This window comes from Rhinatrema bivittatum, chromosome 2 (genome assembly GCF_901001135.1).
Source record: "Rhinatrema bivittatum chromosome 2, aRhiBiv1.1, whole genome shotgun sequence".
NCBI lineage: Eukaryota > Metazoa > Chordata > Amphibia > Gymnophiona > Rhinatrematidae > Rhinatrema > Rhinatrema bivittatum.
The window spans coordinates 684,526,483-684,547,701 of NC_042616.1; the positions used below are offsets into that span (position 1 = coordinate 684,526,483).

The 21,219-nt window shown below is 42.9% G+C and overlaps 1 long non-coding RNA gene across 2 annotated transcripts in view; it reads right to left on the reverse strand.

Annotated features, from left to right (window-relative positions):
- Window positions 1–10,144: 10,144 nt before the first annotated feature.
- The window catches only part of LOC115085481, a 41,429-nt gene continuing 30,354 nt past the window's right edge, over window positions 10,145–21,219 (reverse strand). The window contains exons 2-4 of one of the 2 annotated variants that reach the window (XR_003854860.1): window positions 16,299–16,561; window positions 11,200–11,306; window positions 10,145–11,088 (exon numbers count right to left, since the gene is read on the reverse strand). This is a non-coding gene — a long non-coding RNA (uncharacterized LOC115085481). Of the gene's footprint in view, window positions 11,089–11,199; window positions 11,307–16,298; window positions 17,022–21,219 lie in introns of those variants that run through there. The other variant, XR_003854859.1, reaches the window with a different exon arrangement.

Below are 21,219 nucleotides of genomic sequence, written 5' to 3' on the forward strand. Positions count from 1 at the left end.
ATGAATCCTTCACCACCCAGAGGCCTGCGCCTGTCCAGCCGGCCCCAGCACCTAAGGGCTCAACCTGCAGGGAACTTGGGATGGTATTAGTGAAGCTCCTGTTGGGCCTCTGCTCCAGCCAGCTCTGCCTACCAATGGTGAGGACCTGCAGGGCTCCTCCCTGCGGGTAGCACTAACCTCACCTCGGTCCAAGAGTCCACACTTGCAACAGATACAGACAAAGTGGGTGTTTATATCTGAGAAACTGTGTATTTGTATATGTGTCTCTTTCACTGGCTACCAGTCTGGTTGTGTGATTAGTTGGCAATTAGCTCACAAGTTGATTGATTGGCAAGAGACTTTAAACCAGAGCATGAATCTAATATATATATACATATATATATATATGTATGTATATGAGATGTATATAACCAAATTTGTGGGGGACCCAACCGACTGCATGGGTGGAACGGTGACTGCAATTCTCTTTGCTCAACCCCGGTCTAGGGTGTGCTGTACTACTTAGTTGTTTAGGAGAAATGTGAAATTTAAGTTGGAGATTTATTTGATTCAGTTTTGTCAGGCTCTAGGTCACATGATGTACCTCTCAAAGATCAGGTTGGCTTGCTTTTGGGAGCTGTTGAAATATGCACTGCAGGGAACATGCACGAGAGAGTCAGTCAGATACCCCATGGGCTGGTTTTGAAAACATTCCCTGGGCTGATATTTTCCTGCAATCTACCGTTGGGTGGTTATATATGGGGAGGGGACAGGAAGGTGCATATTGGACAGACTGGGAGCTGGTATGCTCAATTGTCTAGGATGGCAGAGAACCAGTGAAGATGACAACAAAAACTGACTTGGATAAGAAATGATAGCCTACAAGCAGTCAAGGTTCCTTAGCTCACAGCTGGGTTATATCCTTAGTAATGTGGACAGAAATAACTGGATAGACTAGATAAGTCAATTGGTATTTTTTTGCTGATTTCTGCTATGTTAATGTTACTATTTTCCAAAAATGTTTTTAAAAATTCTGAAACAATTGGAACCTTTATTGCTCTCTATATTACAAATCTCGATGGTAAGAGGCTTTAAATTACAATCTGAAATATTTACGTACACGGCTGTTGCTGACGATATCATGCTTTTTCTAATGAGTCCACATCGTTCCTTACAGTCCCTCATGCAGCTTTTCTTAGCCTTTGGCCGTTTTTCCGGCCTCCGGCTCAACCTTGCTAAGTCAGAGGCCTTGGCGTTCCCAGACACTCTTCGTGAGCGTTGGTCAGGCTCCTTCCCATTACAGTGGGCGCAAGGATCACTTCATTACTTGGGAGTATTAATACCGTATTCTCCAAGTAATATATATGCGATTAATGTACATCCACTACTCCAGACTACTATAGATAAGCTTCAAACATGGAGGAATTTACCTCTTTCCTTAGGGGGCCGGCTTAACTTATTTAAGATGATCTTATTTCCTAAATGGCTATACCTCCTGCAAAATGTGCCATTATATCTTCGTTGTGTTGATTTAAGGCTCCTGGATACAAAATTACGGAAATTCCTTTGGAAGGGCGGTAAGCCCAGAATTCCCCTAGTCAGTCTCCGTGAGCGATGGGGGGAAGGAGGATTGGGGGCCCCAGATTTGAGATTATATAATATAGCGGGAAACCTCCGTCTCATTAGAGATTGGCTATTAGGACAATCTACTTATATCCACATTTCGGCCGAACAAGCCTTAGTAGCCCCTCTATCGCTATCCTATGTCATTCAGGCTCCCTCCACGGACCTTCCTTCATTCTTGGTCCACTCCCCATCTATTAAACCGTTGCACCTCACCTGGAGAGCATTAACTAAGATATTGCAGATACCTTGACTGTGTGCTTATTTGTTACCTATCTCTGGAAATAGTGCTATTAGTCCGGGCTCCCAATCGGCTGGATTCAAGCAATGGCGAGATAAAGGCATTACCCATTTGGGTCATGTACTCAATCATGAGGGTCAGTTGATTCCTTTTGCTGAACTATGTTCCTTATACCAATTGGGACTAATCCAGGTCTTTTGTTATAATCAGGTTAAGCACTACTTCCAATCCTTGCCCTTGGAGGCAAGGTCTTCGCAGATCTTGGAGGCAAGGTCTTCGCAGATCTTGGAGGCAAGATCTTCGCAGATCGGGGAACAGCCCCGATTGGCCTTTAAATTCTTCACGGCTCCCGGACAGAGCCTCTTTCCTGATTGACGCTGCAGGAGGAAACGGAGCCTTTGGAGTAGTGCAGGGCCTGCGCAATCGGCGCCGGAGACCCGCCGAGATAAGGCCTGTTTATTTTCACTTACCCACAACTGCCTCCAACGTCGACCACGAGGCAGTCCCTGCATCCTGCCGCTGACGCTTCCGAGCCGGGCTTCCTCCTCCCTTCGTTGGCAGCCAATCCAGCGCTCCCATCTTCAGCAGCCAACCCAGCGATCAGGCGCCCACGCCAACCAGCCAATCGGGGGACAGCCCCGATTGGCCTTTAAATTCTTCACGGCTCCCGGACAGAGCCCCTTTCCTGATTGACGCTGCAGGAGGAAACGGAGCCTTCGGAGTAGTGCAGGGCCTGCGCAATCGGCGCCGGAGACCCACCGGGGTAAGGCCTGTTTATTTTCACTTACCCACGACCGCCTCCAACGCCGACCACGAGGCAGCCCCTGCCTCCCGCCGCTGACGCTTCTGAGCCGGGCTTCCTCCTCTCTTCATTGGCAGCCAATCCAGCGCTCCCATCTTCAGCAGCCAACCCAGCGATCAGACGCCCACGCCAACCAGCCAATCGGGGGACTGACCCGATTGGCCTTTAAATTCTTCGCGGCTCCTAGGCATTGCGTGCCAAGTGTCGCGTGCTGAAGGAGCACGACAAAGGAGCAGGCCCCTTTGTGCGCCCCTTAGTGCAGCACTGTAGTGCTGCCCTCAATTCCTTCCCTCCCTTGACCTAGTCTCGACAGCCACCAGGCATCCCTTACAAATCACAATTCCTTCCGCTACTTCCCCTCACCTACGGCCTCAGCGAATACCTAGACCTTGGAACCAGGAGAATGTACCCACTCGCTATTCCTATTATCAGGACCAATTTCAGAATCCATTTGAAAGTCAAGTCCCCACCTGTTACTCATCCTCAAAGGCTAATCCCTATAATGATCGCTCCTATCACCCAATTTCTGGGTCTCTCTCTCTTCACGCTAACCCTTTTCAATGCACAATCGCTCTCCAAAAAACCCACATTCTTCACGACTACCTGATTGATGCTCACCCTGACATCTGTGCAATCACGGAAACGTGGCTTAAACCCACCGACACAGTGCTACTGAATCAACTTCCCACTCAATCCTACGACTTCTTCTCAGCCCCGAGACCTAAAAAAAGAGGCAGAGGCCTCCTTTTAGCTGCTAAAAAAGGATTAGGGCTAACCCTACAAACTATAATCTCAACAACAAAGCTCGAATTCTCCATTTTCAAATCTGTACATCTTCAAATCAGCCTTATATACTCCCCTCCAGGAACCCTAGAATCAGACCCCCTCGCCGTTGATCGAACTCATAACCAAACATATTAACACCAACAAACCAACCATAATCTTGGGAGACTTTAATTTACATGTTGACGCCTCTCCTCTATCCCATAATTGTGAAACCTTCCTCTCCTCACTTAGTCACATGGGCTTCTCACAAATCATAAACAGCCCTACGCATAAAGCAGGCCACACTTTGGACCTCATTTTCATCAATGACAGCATCACCATTATCTCCAATCCCACCTGCTCCCCAGTCCCTTGGTCAGACCACAGAATCATAACAACAGCATTAGAAATCATTGAGCAACCGCCTATTACCTACCCTAAAACCACCATCCAATATAGAAAACTCTGCCCGCCAGAACTACTCAGCGAGCATCTCTCGAAGGAATTATCGCACCTGGACCTTTCAGATGCAAGCACAGCTACCTCTTCCTGGTTCAATATCACCAGCAAGATTGCGGACCAAATTTGCCCATCCACCACCAAAGTTCTTCAACCCGCCCTAGAAAACAGGAAACCTTGGTTCACACCAGAGCTGAAAGCGCTCAAACAAGAACTAAGAAAAAAAGAACAAAGATGGAGAAAAAACCCCTCCACCACGACACAAGCTACCTACAAATCCCTCCTCAACACCTACAGAAACACCATCCTCAGAGCAAAGAAAGACTTCTATTCTAAAAAAAAATCCACAACTTCATCTTTGATTCCAAGGCTCTTTTTCCCTATGTCTCAACACTCACCAAACCATCCCCCCCTATCATCCCAGACAACCAAGCTCTCAACAAAGCAAGCGAACTGGCTAATTACTTCAAGAAAAAAATCACCACCTTGACCGATCCTCTCTCCACACTCAGTCTCCCGCCTTTTTCGGCGCTTGTGACCCTGCCTCATCCAACCACAAGTCTGGAAGCATTCGAGCCCACTTCCTCTCTCGAGGTAGAAAATTTCCTCAAGAACCTCAAACCGTCCTCCCACCCCTCGGACCCCTTACCTACGAACCTCCTCATCTCCGTCACGAACACTATTTCCAAACCTATCGCAGATATCATAAATATCTCCCTAACACAGGGCCTAGTACCAAACCAGCTAAAGCTTTCAATTCTTAAACCTCTATTAAAAAAACCAAACCTGCCACCCACGGACCCAGTCAATTTCCATCCCATAGCCAATTTACCATTGATTGCCAAACTGATGGAGAAAATAGTGAACAAACAGCTCTCGGAATACCTGGAAGAAAACAACATACTTGCCCCGACGCAATACGGATTCCGTAAAACTCTGAACACTGAATCCCTCCTCCTATCACTCACTGACACCATCCTCCTGAACCTTGAAAATAGTCAATCCTACCTACTTGTTCTATTAGATCTATCCGCAGCTTTTGATACGGTTAAACACACAATTCTCTTGGAACGTCTAGCAAACATAGGCATCAAGGGTCCTGCCCTCAGCTGGTTTAGGTCCTTCTTAGACAACAGGTTCTTCAAAGTGAGAATAAACAATAAAGACTCTCCACCTGTCCTCTCTGACCAAGGAGTCCCCCAAGGTTCCTCCCTCTCTCCAACTCTGTTCAATATATACCTTCTCCCGCTCTGTCAGCTACTCACCAATCTTAAGCTAACTCACTACGTATACGCGGATGATGTTCAAATTCTCATCCCAATCACAGAGTCCCTTCATAAAACCCTGTCTCATTGGAATGTGTGTCTACAATCAATCAAGGACCTACTCTCCAGTCTTAACCTAGTTCTCAACTCCAATAAAACAGAGATACTCATCATATCGCAGGACGACACCACTATCCGGCTCAACCCTCCAAGCTCCTCTCAACCTGCAACCACTAACTTCAACCCTTCATCTGCCGTCAAGGACCTAGGAACCTGGCTAGACAACCAACTTAACCTAAAAAATTTATAAATAACACCACAAAGGAATGTTTTCATAAATTGCAAGTCCTCAGAAACCTTAAACCTCTACTTCATTTCAACGATTTCCGCCTTGTGCTACAATCTATCATTCTATCTAAGATAGATTACTGTAACTCCCTCCTGCTTGGTATCCCAGCTAACTCCATCAAACCACTTCAGATGGTACAGAATGCTGCTGCTAGAATCCTCACCAACTCCAATAAAAGAGACCACATCACCCTGATCTTCCATTCCCTTCACTGGCTGCCTGTCAAATTCAGAATTCTTTTCAAAGTTCTCACAATTATTCACAAAGCAACGCACAACCTCGCTCCACTCTCGCTAAGCATCCAATTGAGACCTCACACATCAGCCAGACCCATCAGATCCGCATACAAAGGCACACTGTATGCCCCACCAGCGAAAACTTCAAGAAGAAAATGAGCTCTATCTATAGCAGGCCCTCACCAATGGAATGCTCTCCCTCCAGACCTTCGACTGGAACCATGCCACCCAACTTTCAAAAAATAAACTGAAAACTTGGCTCTTCACCCAAGCCTTCCCTGACACCTAATCTCTGCCCCGGACTGTTTTAACAGCCGTGCCCCTCCCCATTCTTCCCTCATCATCTGGGTGTCTGCGATGATTATCCCATCAGTCTCCATGAAGCTTCTCTACTTCACCTTCATCTGTCTTCTGTTGCCTTTCTCTTGTAGTATCCCCTCCTCCATTTCCTCATTGCGATTCCCCAGTCTGGTCTCACATTTGTTTTTTGTACTTTACATCCAACTCTAATACCTGCCCCGATGCTAATACCTACCCCCTGCTACATATATTTCCTCTCATTTTTAGATACTAACTGGACCAGTTCTTGTATTCCTCCCTAGCAGTTGCACCAATTGTACCCGTTGTACCAGCTTGTATCAATTCTTGTTTCTTCTGTTATTTGCTCTGCCTGCGAGCGGAGTTTTCTACTGTTTTGTTTTCTATTGCTCTATGTACAGACCATGAGCAAAGTTAATGTACCCATTGTACCAGTTTGTGCCAATTCCTGTTATCTTCTGTATTGGTACCACCAATGAGCTAGTTTTCTACTGTTCTTGTTTTCCATTGTTCTATGTACAGCCCATGAGCGAAGTTAATGTTTACTGAAAACCGAGGTGATCTGTATTCCATACAGGAACCCCGGTATATAAAATCTAATAAATAAATAAAATAAATCTTTTGCGACCTAGACAAGGTGCTCAGATTTGAAAAGCAGCAATCCCTATCTCTGTCTCAATTGTATAAAATGCTTAAAACCCTCACAAGGAAGGAGCCATATGCAACTCTTGTAGATCGATGGAACAGGGATGGGGTGTTTGTGATCACTGTACCTACCCTCAGGGCATGCTTTGGACTAATCTCCCAACTCACCATAAATATGTATTATCGAGAAATGCAGTTTAAGTTTTTAAGGCAGGCCTATATGTCCACACAGACTGCATTTCGCTCTGGAATTTCGTCATCAGCCCTCTGTGGCAAATACTGTAAAGTGATTGGTACTCTGTCTCATTCCTTCTGGGAATGTCCCTCCATACGACAATTTTGGGGTCGTATAGCCAGTTATTTGATGGCCCTCTTGGGAGTTACACTCCCTATAACCCCACTCTTTTTTCTTTTTGGCCAATTTCCCGTCTCTCATTGAGAAGAGGCCCTCGCCTTTTTATTCATAAAGCATGCCTAGTAGGGAAAAAGGTGATATTGATGAACTGGCGGTCATCTACGAGTCCATCCTTTTGGACCTGGCATAACCAACTCCACCCCGAAGACCTAGGCGCCCGAGCCACACCTCAACTTCGTCGATGCTTCTTACTCATTTGGGACTCTTATTTACAATCATTGTCACATCGTTCCCGAAGTTTGATTCTTAATGCCTGAAGATCCCTAGTTCTATGTGCGGTCTTCACATGGTTTTTTTTTTCTTTTTATTCTACAAAGGTTGGATTTGGACACTTGATGGTGGGCGTGGTTGCTTTACTTTTGATTTTGTATGGCATAGCTGGAAGTAGGGAGGGTGGGGTGGGGTGGGTGGGAGGGTTCCTGCGTAGGCTTTGCAACTGTTTCTGGTTATGCTCGGTTAGGGTTCAGAAACCCAAGCCTTCTGAGCCATTTTCAATGCCTTGTTTTGTTTCTTTTGCAAAAACTCAATAAAAATTGTTTCAAATAAAAATTCTGAAACAATTGATACATACACACAAAGGAACTGAATTGTATGCATGTTACCATGTGTCCAATAAATACACATATTTTTCTCTGTATTTATTGATGAAAATCACTTCATTTTGAGGGAGATTCTAGACATCTTACAAAACTCTACATAACCTGAGTTCTTTCATAAGTGGTATCAAAGATTGTGTTGCAATGATGGTGACACCATCAAACAGATGACGATTTTGGCTCATCAGGATGAGAGGGAGATAGATGAGGTTATCCTCTGCTTTAAAATACACCTCTAAAATGCACCACTTCAGAGGACAAGAACTCCTCTTAATGGCATTTATTAACTACTAGCTGGCACCTGTGGAGATTCCTTGGAGGCCTCTATGAATTGCCCACCCTGCACCTCATCCCCAGCACAGCCTTGCAGCCCCAGCCCTAACATAGCCTGTCTTCATCCCAGCAACCTCAGCACAGCCAAACCTCACCCCAGGCCAAGTCCTTTTCCCCAGCCTTAGCCTCGGCCATAGCATAGACTGCCCTCCACCAGTCTACCCTCCAGAGATAGGAATCATTCTCTGAGGGCTAGGAGCTCTTTGCACCGAGTGCACACATACAACCTCTCACCACCTGGTAGATGAACTCTGGACTACAGTCTGCATTTTAATTTTGTTCAGTAGCAATTTTAAATTTCTAAAGGAATAGGGATGTTCAAACTCATCTAAAGTATGTTTAATCTATTGGTTTATTTTATATTTGTCTGGCAGTGATCCTCCAGAGACTACATTTAATCTATTTATAACACACCTTATTGACTATTGGTTTTGAACTAATTCCCTAGTATTGTATCAGATAAATAAATCTGCTGTCGAAGGTTTATTAGACATGGTGTTTTAGTGCATACCTTTCAATTCTCTGCTGCTAGAAGGAGAAGGAAATATAGAAGCAGAAGCCTAGATGGCTCCTGGTCTCCTCTGCTGGGAGAAGCATGCACATGAGCCTTCTGGTTCTCTAGTGCTAAAAAAGAGCACTAGACTATGGGCTATGGAATCTGAAGCCTAATGGGCTCACGGGGTCCTCTGGAGTCCTCTGCAGGAGCTGCAGAGAGAAGTATGTAAATGAGCCTTCCAGTTTTAAGCTGCTGGAAAGATCAGAGTGGCTGTGGAAGCTGAAGTCTAGATGGCTCATGGTTTCCTCTGGATTCCTATGCTGGGGCTGCTGGAAGCATTATGCAGATGAGCCTTCAGATCCTCTGCTGCTACAAAGAATGCGGGGACTGGGAAAGCTGAAACCTAGATGGCTCACAGCGTCCTTTGGAGTCATTTGCTGGAGCTGCTAGGAGAAATATGCAAATGAGCCTGCCAGTTCTCTCCTGCAGACAGATACCACTTCCTCTTAAGAGCAATACATATATAGATAATGACTTACTTAAACTAAATTATGTAATTTCTTATGAACAATAATCAGTAGAAGGGATGGGAGCTCAGTGAGCATCAGTCATCTTTGCCCCTATGTGAAAAGATGCTCTTGTAGATACATAAAGCATCCCGACTCCCTCAAAAATTAATTATTTGCTGTTTGGAAATGGACATATATAGTAACATAGTAACATAGTAATGACAGCAGAAAAGGACTAAATGATCCATCCAGTCCACTGAGCAACCTTCTTATGGTAGTATCTGCCACGCCATGCAGATTACCCCATGTTTCTCTTAAGGATAGCAACTGCCGCTCTGTGCAGATATTTGGTGAGCCTTCCTGAAAATTCAGACAGTGCTGACGTGTTTTGCTTAAAAGCAGTCCTGTCCTTTTTCACTTATGTCTGCGTATCAGTACCCTAGACCGTAAAAGTCAGGGCCCATATTGGTTGTTGACTGAATCCATTTCCTCTTCCATTGCTCCCCATTGACGTCAAAGCGGAGAGTAATGTTGTAGCTGCATCAAGGCTTATTGGTTAAGGGTAGTAATCCCTTGCCTTCTGTTAAGGTTAGTAATTGCTGCTCTGTGCAGGTTACCCCCATGCTTATCAGTTCCACAGACCATAAAAGTCGGGGCCCTCATTGGATATTGTCTAAATCCAACTCCCCTTTTCCCCTGCCATTGAAGCAGAGAGCAAGGTTGCAGTTGCATCAAAAGTATCAAAGCTTATTGGTTAAGGTTAGTGAGCGCCACACCAGCAAGTTACCCCATGCGCCCTTTTCTTCATTTCCAGCCTCTAGCCCCTTTGAATTCTTTTACTGTTTTTGTTTTTATCACCTCCTCTGGAAGGGCATTCCAGGCATCCATCACCCTTCCTGTGAAGAAATATTTTCTAGTATTGATTCTGAGTTGTCCCCCCTGGAGTTTCATTTTGTGAACCCTTGTTCTACTGATTTCTTTCCAATGGAAAAGGGTTGAAGTTCGTGCAGCATTAAAACTTTTCAGGTATCTGAAGGTCTGTATCATATCTCAACTGCACCTCTTATCTTACAGGATATACATATTTAGATCCTTCAACCTCTCCTCATTTATTTTTATTTATTTAGACATTTTATACACTGTTATTCCATGTCAAGATCACAACGGTTTACAAAAGTAACATTCATAGCTATTAATCAACAAATAATGACTGGTTTCATAAGTATTTCAGTTCTGATCCTGCACCATTTTGATATCCTTCTCTGGACTGTCTCTATCCTTTTTGGGATATGGGTTCCAGAACTGAGCATAGTACTCCAGGTGAGGCTTCACCAAGGACCTGCACAAGGCATTATCTCCTCCTTTTTCTTGCTGGTTATTCCTCTCGCTATGCAGCCCAGCACTCTTTTGGCTTTAGCTATCACCTTGTCACATTGCTTTGCTGCCTTCAGTTGTCCAGTTTTCACCCACTCTTCAAGTTTTCTTAAATCACTTTTCATTCACTCTACTCCTTCAGGCGTGTCCAGAGCAGGGTCTGAAAACAGTCATGATCATTTTTACTGTATGTATAAGTGCAAATACATCACAAACAAAGGAGAGAGGAGATTCAACTCACTCAATAAATCTAACGAATCCAATATCAGTATCAAATATCAGTGAACTTGTTAATTACCCGGCAAATGACAATATCATCAAGATTAATGCTCTAGTGTTGTAATCTGCAGCCTCTCGCCACGCAATGGGCCGCAGGCTGTTATCAGCTTACAGAGCTTGATTTTGTGTAATCATTTACTGTCATTTGTCCACCCACCAAATACCTTTATTCAAAAACCAATCCTACAACCTTATTAATATTTTCCTAAAATTTAAATTTTAACTGAACGAAACGTTCTTTAGATATTAAATTCAACAAATTGAATACTTAGCCATAAATTTTTCATCGAGCAGCTCAGTGCTTTGCTGTTCAATTTAAATATCCCAACATGTTTCGACTGAAGTATCAGTCTTCTTCAGGGGAATTGTAATATCTCGAGTCAGGCCAACATATTCCATGTATCCTAAAAATTAAAAACCAAAAAATTAAAACCAATCAAAGCAGACCACACAGCCAAAGATCTAACATAAACCATAATCCATTATTTCAACGTCTAGGGATATGCTCCACTTACCCGGACCGAATTTAAAGGTCTCTCTAGGAATTTTGAAATGGCGCCTCAGCGTCCTAGTTGATCTCTACAGCCGTATTCACTCCGAATTTAAGCACATCCCACAAGTTCTATGCAAATACATACATGTATGACGAATCAGGATAAGAAATTAAATAAAATATGTGACAAAATACTTCTTGAGCCAAATATTTGTGATTAGCATTTATCATTATCAGATATTGCTGAAAATGTTAAACAAAGATTTGCACAAATGTTTTATATTAGTAATCTTAACTCTGCTGTAAAAGTTTTAGAGAGCTTGATGACTCTAGCCATATTTTGTTAATTATGGTCTTTAGAAACATTTTGTTTTGATGGCATTTAAGGAAAGGATAAAAGTTTGCGCTATACTAGGTGTATATTTGTTTTTATAGCAAAGCTATGCAACATTGTTGAATTTGTGATTTCAGGTGCGGACTCTTGCATTTAATGTATTTTGTGCTCTTGGCATCCTTCCATGGGAAAGGAACATTGTGCTAAGTACTTTCCCAAAGACACGCCAAATCTACATTTCCTTCTGCACAGTTACTGTTCATTTGCCAAACACTCAGAGGTCTCAAGGGAATTTCATTTTCCACTAAGTTTCTTCTGTTCCTTCTTTAAGAAAATGTCCTCAGCTGCACTTAAATAGTAGTAACAATAATAGATTCATTTCAAAAGCACTACTAGTAATGTTCAGATACTCTACTATTGATAGTGCTGTGCTCCATGGAGCTTACAATCTAGTCAAGACAAACATATATGACAAACAAGAGTCTATAGGGACTGTATATTAATTGTAGAGAAGCAGTTAGGATTTGAGAGCAGCCTTAAAAAGGTGGATTTTTAGACTAGATTTGAATAGAGCTAGAGAGGAAGCATGATACACTAACTCCGGGAATTTATTCCAAGAATACCAGTGAAGCAAGGTAGAAAGCGTAGAGTCAGGACTTAGCACTGGAGGAAAAGGGCACCGAAAACAGTGATTTGTCTAATACACAAGGAAGAGTTTAGGGAAAGACGATAGGTAATGAGGAGCTGCAGAGTGAATGCATTTGTAGTAAGTAAAAGAAGCTTGAACTTATGCGGAAGCAGATAGGGAGCAAATATAATGACCTGAGCAGACGGATTACATGGTTGCAATGACATAGAAGCAAGATAAGTTGTGCAGCCAAATTTTGAATAGATTGCAGTGGTTCAGATGGTTCAGGGAAGATGGTTCAGGGAAGACTCACAAAGAGTAAATTGCAGTAGTCTAAGCAGGAAGATGTTAGTAATGTTATAGAGTGAGAAATAACACAGTATTTTGGGTATATTTAGAGAAGGATAGAGAGACATCAAAGATGACCTCAAGGTTACAGGCCAAGGGAACTGGGAGAATGAGAGTGCCATCCACAGAGACACAAAAAGAGGGAAGAAGGGAAAAGATTTGTGGGGAAAACATGAAGTTCTGTCTTGTTCATGTTAAGTTTAAGGTGGTGGCAGGACATCCAGGAGCAATGTTAGACAAGCAGGTTGAAATCTGGGGCTGGATTCTAGATGAAATTTCTGGTGCAGGGAGATAGGTCTGAGAGTCATCAGCATAAAAGTGGTACTGAAAGCCATGGGAAGATATCAGAGCACCAAGGGAAGAATTGTAAACATAGAAACATAGAAACATAGAAATAACGGCAGAAGAAGACCAAACGGCCCATCCAGTCTGCCCAGCAAGCTACGCACTTTATCCATTTTTTTCCCCCTTTTTTCTCTCCCACCTGTCACTATTGGCTTCCAGTACCCTCCAGCCCTAATTCCCCTCCACCCCACCACCAATCCAGAGAGCAGCGCCGTATCTGCATCCAAGTGAACGTCCAGCTCAATTAGGGGTAGCAACCGCTGTAACAAGCAGGCCACACCCTTACCCCATACTCTTACCCACCCCCTGTTTTTATTTTTTTGTTTTTTTTGGAGATAGCAGCCCTCCATCCTTCCGCTCCATGAAGGTGGAACACCAACTACTGGCCACTGGCCACTGGCATCCCACTCCGTGAATGCCTCTGTGGCTACTGCCGGTCCATGCAGTGTTTGAATGCCTCTGTGGCTACTGCCACTCCATGCAGTGTTTTGCTGCCTCCACTTTATTCACGCCCTCTAGACTTGATGGATCCACAGTGTTTATCCCACGCCCCTTTGAAGTCGTTCACAGTTTTAGACTTCACCACTTCCTCCGGAAGGGCATTCCAGGCATCCACCACCCTTTCCGTGAAGAAATACTTCCTGACATTGGTTCTTAGTCTTCCTCCCTGGAGCCTCAGCTCGTGACCTCTGGTTCTGCTGATTTTTTTCTGACGGAAAAGGTTTGTCGTTGTCTTTGGATCATTAAAGTTTTTCAAGTATCTGAAAGTCTGAATCATATCACCCCTGCTCCTCCTTTCCTCCAGGGAGTACATATTTAGATTGTTCAATCTCTCCTCATATGTCATCCGATGAAGACCCTCCACCTTCCTGGTCTCCCTTCTCTGTACCGCTTCCATCTTCTCCTTGTCTCTTTGTAGATATGGTCTCCAGAACTGAACACAGTACTCCAGGTGAGGCCTCACCAAGGACCTGTTCAAGGGGATAATCACTTCCCTTTTCTTACTCAATATTCCTCTCTCTATGCAGCCCAGCATTCTTCTGGCTTTTGTTATCGCCTTGTCGCATTGTCTCGCAGACTTCATTTCATTAGACACTATCACCCCAAGGTCTCTCTCCTGCTCCGTGCACATCAGCCCTTCTCCCCCCATCAAATACAGTTCATTCGGATTTCCACTCCCCATATGCATGACTCTGCACTTCTTGGCATTGAATCTCAGCTGCCATATCTTCGACCACTCTTCCAGCTTCCTTAAATCCCGTCTCATTCTCTCCACTCCTTCCGGCGTGTCCACTCTGTTGCAGATCTTAGTGTCATCCGCAAAAAGACAAACCTTACCTTCTATCCTGTCCGCAATGTCGCTCACAAATATATTGAACAGGACCAGTCCCAACACCAATCCTTGTGGTACACCACTTAAAACCTCTCTTCAGAGAGAGCTCCATTTACCATCACACATTGTCTTCTGTCCGTCAACCAGTTTGCAATCCAGGTCACCACCTCGGCACTCACTCCTAAGCTTCTCATTTTATTCACCAGTCTCCTGTGCGGGACCGTATCAAAAGCTTTGCTGAAATCCAGGTAGATGACATCGAGTGCTCTTCCTTGATCCAATTCCTTGGTTACCCAGTCAAAAAAGTCAATCAGATTTGTCTGACAGGATCTTCCCCTGGTGAATCCATGCTGCCTCTGGTCCAGCAATTCTCCCGTCTGTAGATAGTTCACTATTCTCTCTTTCAACAGTGACTCCATTACTTTTCCCACCACCGAAGTGAGGCTAACCGGTCTGTAGTTACCAGCCTCCTCTCTGTTCCCACTCTTGTGAAGCGGAACCACCACAGCTCTTCTCCACTGCAAGGCCATGCTTCTGTTATTCTACTGTTTCAGCACCAATAACGAGAAAAGAGAAAAGGACCTAGGACAGAGCATTGAGGCACACTGACTGATAGTGGAATAGTGGTGCAGTTGAAACCACCAGATGACACAGTAAAAGTGCAATGGGAAAGGCAAGAACAAAACCAAGATACAGCAGAGTCTCGAAATCCAATAGAGTGCAGTGTGTCAAAGAGTAGAAGTCGATCAGTGGTGTCAAGAGCCTTTACTCGATCCTTATGTTCCTTGCAGTAGATACTGCAAGGAACATAAGGATCGAGTAAAGGCTCTTGGCCTAGGCTACAAAAAGGTCACTGGAGACTTTGGCAAGAGAGGTTTCTGCGGAATATTAGATTTCATAAGCCAGATTGGAGAGAATCCAGAATGTCTGAGGTGAAAGAAAGTTAAGACACAGAGGTTAGCAGTAAGTTCAAATGAGAGGGAGGAGGGAGATGGGAGAATAGTTAGCAAGATAGAGTCCAGTGAATGTTTTTTGAGAAGCAGTGTGATCACAGCATGTTTGAAGGAAGAAAGGACAGTTGCAATAGCAAGTGAACAACTGAGGATGTGACAGATGGTGGGGATAATTGTAGAGGAAGTAGAAATGAGGAGCTGGGTAGGAATGGAGGAAGAAGAACAAGTGATGAGTTTGGAAGAGGAGAAAAGATGGGCAGTTTCTCCTCCATGGTGCCTTGAATTGTTTGTTCCACTATTCAGTTGCTTTGCCCCCCTCTTGGTGCTGTGAGATGTTCGTGCCAAGGTTCACCCATTTTGTTTCTCAGGTGCTAGGGCATATTTATGCCACTCTTTGTGCCATTTTGCCCCTCGCTTGGGGTCTTAGGGTGCTGCTATATTGTGTATTGCATGGGATGTGTGTAACCCCTAGACTAATGTTCCCTTACAGGACCCCAAAGGCCACACTTCAGTTATGTGCTTATGTTGTATAACTGTCCTGTCCTGATGTGAAGCCTCTCTGAAGTCCAAGATTCCCTGTTGTGAGGAAGAATATCTCCTAGGCCCTGAGCATTATTCAATAGCTACTTAAGTATCATTCTCTTGCATAGTGCAGTAATAAACATGTAGGAAACAATTTATGGTTTTCAACTTAACTTTTACTTATAGAATATGGAAAGTTGATGAAATCTGATTTCAAGCTCTTTTTCTCTGCAGTCCATTTACAGCTTTAGTTCTCTTATAAATCTGTGAGTTTATACTTCTGATTAATTTATTCAGTTAATGATGTTAACTGATTCTTCTTTTTCTTATTCTTTCCAATTAATGGGTAGTTTTAAAACTTGATATTATTTATTTATTTGTAGCTTTTATATACCGACATTTGTTTAGTAACATTACATCGGTTCACGTTCAACAAAATGTCTATAGCTCCTGTCTGAGTGCAGACACTGCAAAGCCATGCTTCTGTTATTCTACTGTTTCAGCACCAATAACGAACATAAGAAGTGCCATACAGGGTCATGGCAAGGTCCATCAAGCCCAGCCGTTGCACCTGTAATGATGCCAGGCGAGAGTGTGGACCCCTTGCCTGAGGTAAGGTTGACACAACCTGAAAGGGCGAACCCCTGCAGGTCCCTACCGTCGGAAGGTGAGGCTGATCTATGTGGCCTTTATGAAGAGAGAGAAGATGTCAGTGGAAATGTCCAAACTCGGTCCAAAATCAGAAGTCCACGAATCGCCAATAGTCAGTCCAAAGTCCAAAGCTAGAAGAATTGTAGAAACCAATCTGTGGTATGAAACCAGAAGTATTGCAGAAACAAGTCTGTGGTCTGAAGCCAGAAGAATCAGTGAAGACGGAAGGCAGGATCAAGAGCAGGAACCAGGAAGGAAAACTGGAACAGCCTGGAAAACAAGAAAACAGAAACAGACTCAAAAGTATCAAGAGCAAATTGCAGCACTACCAAGTAACAAGGCAAACTTGTTGCCAAAATGCCAGAGGAACGTTTGTTCTTTGTTTTAAAAGTAAAAGCTCTGACGTCAGCAGGGAGCCAGCCATTGCTTCCTGCCTCGAGCCCTTTAATTCCTCACAGCTGATGCGGAAGCAGCTGGGGGCGGAGTCGGCAGCGTCCTGCACACCGGCGGCCCTGCACTGGCGTCAGAAGGACACGCTGCCCCACATGCCGGTGGCCCCGCACCGATGCCGAAAGCAGAGAAGGCTCCCCGGCCTCAGTGACGCCGACGCACTGCAAGTACAGCACCAGCATTCTGCTTGGACAGTGGCCAGTTTGGGTCATAAGTACCCAGCACATCTCCAATATTGATTTGTTTCTTGTATCTCACTTCCAGGAATAAGGGCTGGCTTTTCCAAATCTTACTGGTTAATATCTGCTTTTGGACTTTCCTTCAGGAACTTGTCCAATCAATCCTCTTTTGAACACCACCATAAATGATTAAGATTTTTATGCATAGTTAAGTTTTAAGATTTTGAATTGTTGTTAACATTTTTATGCTTTTACTCCTGCCTCCTAACCTGCGTCTTGAACCATGTATGACTAAATTTAAAAAGTATCTAAAAACTTGGTTATTTAAACAAGCTTATCCAGAATAGATTCAAAAGAGCATTTCCAGAATAGACTCCCCCCCCCCCTCCGACAACCCATAAGCTCCTCACAATGTGATTATACTTGCCTATGTTTAAGGTTTTTTATCGTTTTCTCTTTTGTTTTTAAACTTTATTTTCCATACTGCTCTCCAGTTATCCCCCTCCCAGTTTCTTTCTCCCTGTTAATATGTATTTTCCAAGCTTAATGTTCAAAAGTAAACCGGTATAACGTTCCTCACTAATACCGGTATATAAATCCTTAAATAAATAAACAAACAAATAAATAAATAGCCGGATGTAATATGATGGCACTTTTAACTTCCATATTGTAATTTAGTTTGTGCCTTGATGTAAACCGTTGTAATTGTTAAACACTTAACGACAGTCTGTAAAAGCTATTAAACTTAAACTTAATCCACTATATTAGTTGCCTTGACCATCTCATCTGCCAGAGATTTCATAGCTTTATAATGCACCCAGTGAAAATATACTTCCTACAATTTGTTTTAAATTTGCTGGTTGCTAGTTTCCTGGAGTGTCCCACTAGTCCTAGTGCTATTTGAAAGGGTAAATAAGCATTCCCTATTTACCCATTCCACCCCACACATGATTTTATAAGTCTTAATCATCTGAGTTGTCGCTTTTCTAAACTAAGGAGCTCTAATCTAATCAGTGTTTAAGGGAGCTTGTCTAGCCCCTTTATCATTTTTGTTGCCCTTCTCTGTACTTTTTCTATGTCCACCCCATCTCAAAAATGTCATTTTTGAGATGGGGTGACCAGAACTGCACACAGTACTCAAGGTGCAGTAGCATTATGGATCTATACTAAGGCATTATTATATTCTCAGTTTTGTTCTCTATTCCTTTCCAAATAATTCCTAATATTCTATTTGCCTTTTTGACTGCTGCCACACACTAAGCCTAAGATTTCAAGGTATTGTCGACAAGGACTCTGAAGTCCTTTTCCTGGGAGGAGACTCCTAACATGGAACCCGCATTGTGTATCTGTAGATGGGATTATTTTTCCCTACATGCACTACTTTGCACTAGACCACATTAAATTGCATCTGCCATTTAGTAGCCCAGTATTCTAGTTTCACAAGGTGCTTCTGCAGTTCCTTACAATCCACTGCTATTTTAATGTTGGAGCCAATATTTAAAAGCCATTTTGAAGAATAACTGAAAAGTTATCTGTCCAGATTGCTTAACCACTATTTTAGATTACTTCTCCAGCTAAATTCTAGCCGGATAACTCTTTATCCGGCTAGAATTTAGCTAGATAGGTTAGGGATGTTCCTGGGGCAGGCAGTAGATGTTTCGGGAAGGAGCGGAGTTAGTCTGTCATCTTATTGGATATCACAAAGAAGGGCGGAGTAAACGACACATACATGTAGAGAAAATACAACAAAAATAAATGTGTGGCAAATAGTATACACTGGTTGACAAAACAGAACTTTAATTATAAATACACACACATCAGTGCTACAAATTCAAAAAGCAAAATCATCACATATATTCAGAAAACAGGGACCCTGACACGGGGGTGATGATTTTGCTTTTTGAATTTGTAGCACCGATGTGTGTGTATTTACAATTAAAATTCTGTTTTGCCAATGTGTATTGACCAGTGTATACTATTTGTCACACGTTTATTTTTGTTGTATCTTATTGGATATACCTATCGAGCTAATTTTTAAGATAGTTGGGTAGATTCAGTGGTGCTACTGCCAGATAGGTATATCCAGCTAACTTAACTAGCCGCTCAGCAGCTGAATATCGGTCCCTTTGAATAATTTTATATCACTGCAAACTCCAACACCTCACTTGTTCCCTTTTCCAGATCATTTATGAATATGTTAAATAGCCCAGGTCCCAGTACAGACTCCTGGGGCCACTGATGGCTTTTCTCCATTAGTTCTATCCTCTGTTTCCTGTTATCTATCCAGTTACCAATCCACAATAGTATACTGCTTCTGATCCCATGGCCTTCCAATTTCCTGTGGAGTCTCTCATAAGGGACTTTGTCAAATGTTTTCTGAAACTTCAAATACACTATATTATCCAGCTTACTTTTATCTGCATGTTCATTTACCCCTTTAAAAAAAATCTAGTAAATTAAAAAGGCAAGACTTCACTTTTCGAAAAACATGTTGACTCTCCCCGTTAAATCATATTTACCTATGTGGTCAGTAATTTTGTTTTCAAGAATAGTTTTTTATCATTTTATTCAGCACAGACATCAGGCTCAATGGTCTATAGTTTCCCAGAATATCCCTGGAGCCCTTTTTAAAATTGGCATCACATTGCCCACCCTCCAGTCTTCTGATACTGTGCCTGTTTTAAATGATAGACTGTAAATCACCAGAAACAGGTCTGTAATTTCATGTTTGAATTCTGGGGTAGATGCCATCTAGACCTGGTGATTTGTTCTTTAGTTAGTCATCTTATTTATTACATCCTCTAGTTTCACAGTGTTTTCATTTAGTCACTCAGAGTCATCACCATCAAAAAATGTTTCCAATATGGTTTTGACCCTGCATCATCTTCAGTAAAAAAAAAAAAAGAGACAAATAATTCCTTTTGTTTTTCTGCTATTTTCCTCCCTAAGCACTCCTTTTATTCCTCAGTTATCTAGCTACCCAATTGACTTTCTCATAGGCTTTTTGTTTCAAATGTAGTTTTAAAAATATTATTGCTTCTTTTTACTTTTATGGCAAGCTTCTTTTCAAATTCTATGTTTTCCTGTTTAATTACTTTTTTACATCAGTTTTTATGTGCTTCCCTATTTTCCTCATTTGGGTCTGCTTTCCATTTTTTGAATGATACCCTTTTGGCTTTAATTGCCTCTTTCATCTCACAATGAAACCACACATACAGTCGTTTCACTTTTCTTTGATCTTTTTTAATGCACAGAATACATTTTGTCTGGGCCTCAAGGATAGTAATTTTAAACCATGTCCAAGCCTCTTCAAGTTTGTAATCTTGTAAATTGCTCCTTTTAGTTTTTTTTCTAACAAATTTCCTCTTTTTATCATAGTTTCCCTTTTTATAGTTAAATGCAACTGCAGTTGTTTTCCTTAGTATTTGCCCTCCAATGATTGTCAAATTCAATTGCATTCTGATCACTTTTGCCAAATGGATTCAGCACCTTTATCTCTTGCACCAGGTCCTGTGTTCCACTGAGTTATATCTAATACAGTTTCCCTTCTCATTGGTTCAATGGCCAACTGCTGCATGAAGCAGTCATTGATGGCATCTAGGAACCTTACCTGCTTTGCATGTCCTGATGTTATATTTAGCCAATGAATAGTTGGATAATTGAAGTCTCCCATTATTATTGTGTTGCCCATTTTACTCTCCACTCTAATCTCTGTTATCATTTTACAGCCTGTTTCCTTATCCTAGCCAGGAAGGCTGAATTATATCACCAATACTATACTCTTCCATTTTACCTGTTGTATCTGTGGACCCTTGGACCAAGATGGGATTGGCTCTACCTTCAGGGAGGAACATTGCAGGTTCTCACCATCAGTAGGTGGACCCAGGTGAGGCAGAGATCCATCAGGAACTTCACCTATACCAGCCCTCATTCCCCTTGGGTTGATCCTGTAGTTTCAATGGCTGGCAGGACTAGGTGGTGTCTCTGTTGGTGACTGAAGCAGAGGTCCATAGGCAGGTGGCAGTCAGGCAGGTGCAAGGTCCATGCAGGAGTCAAGGGCAGGCAACAGTCAGAGGTGTTCAAGGTCCAGGAAGTGGTCAGAGGCAGGCAACATTCAGTCAATTCCAATATTCAAGCCAAGGTCAATACCGGGTATCCATCTGAGGAAGGAGACAAGGGATGGATAGGCAGGCAGGAAGTCAAGGAGAAGAATAGCAGGAACAAGGCTAAAGACAACCTGATGAAGCCAAGTCAGACAATGAACCAAAGATAAGGGTGGACGAGGAACTGAAGGCAAGG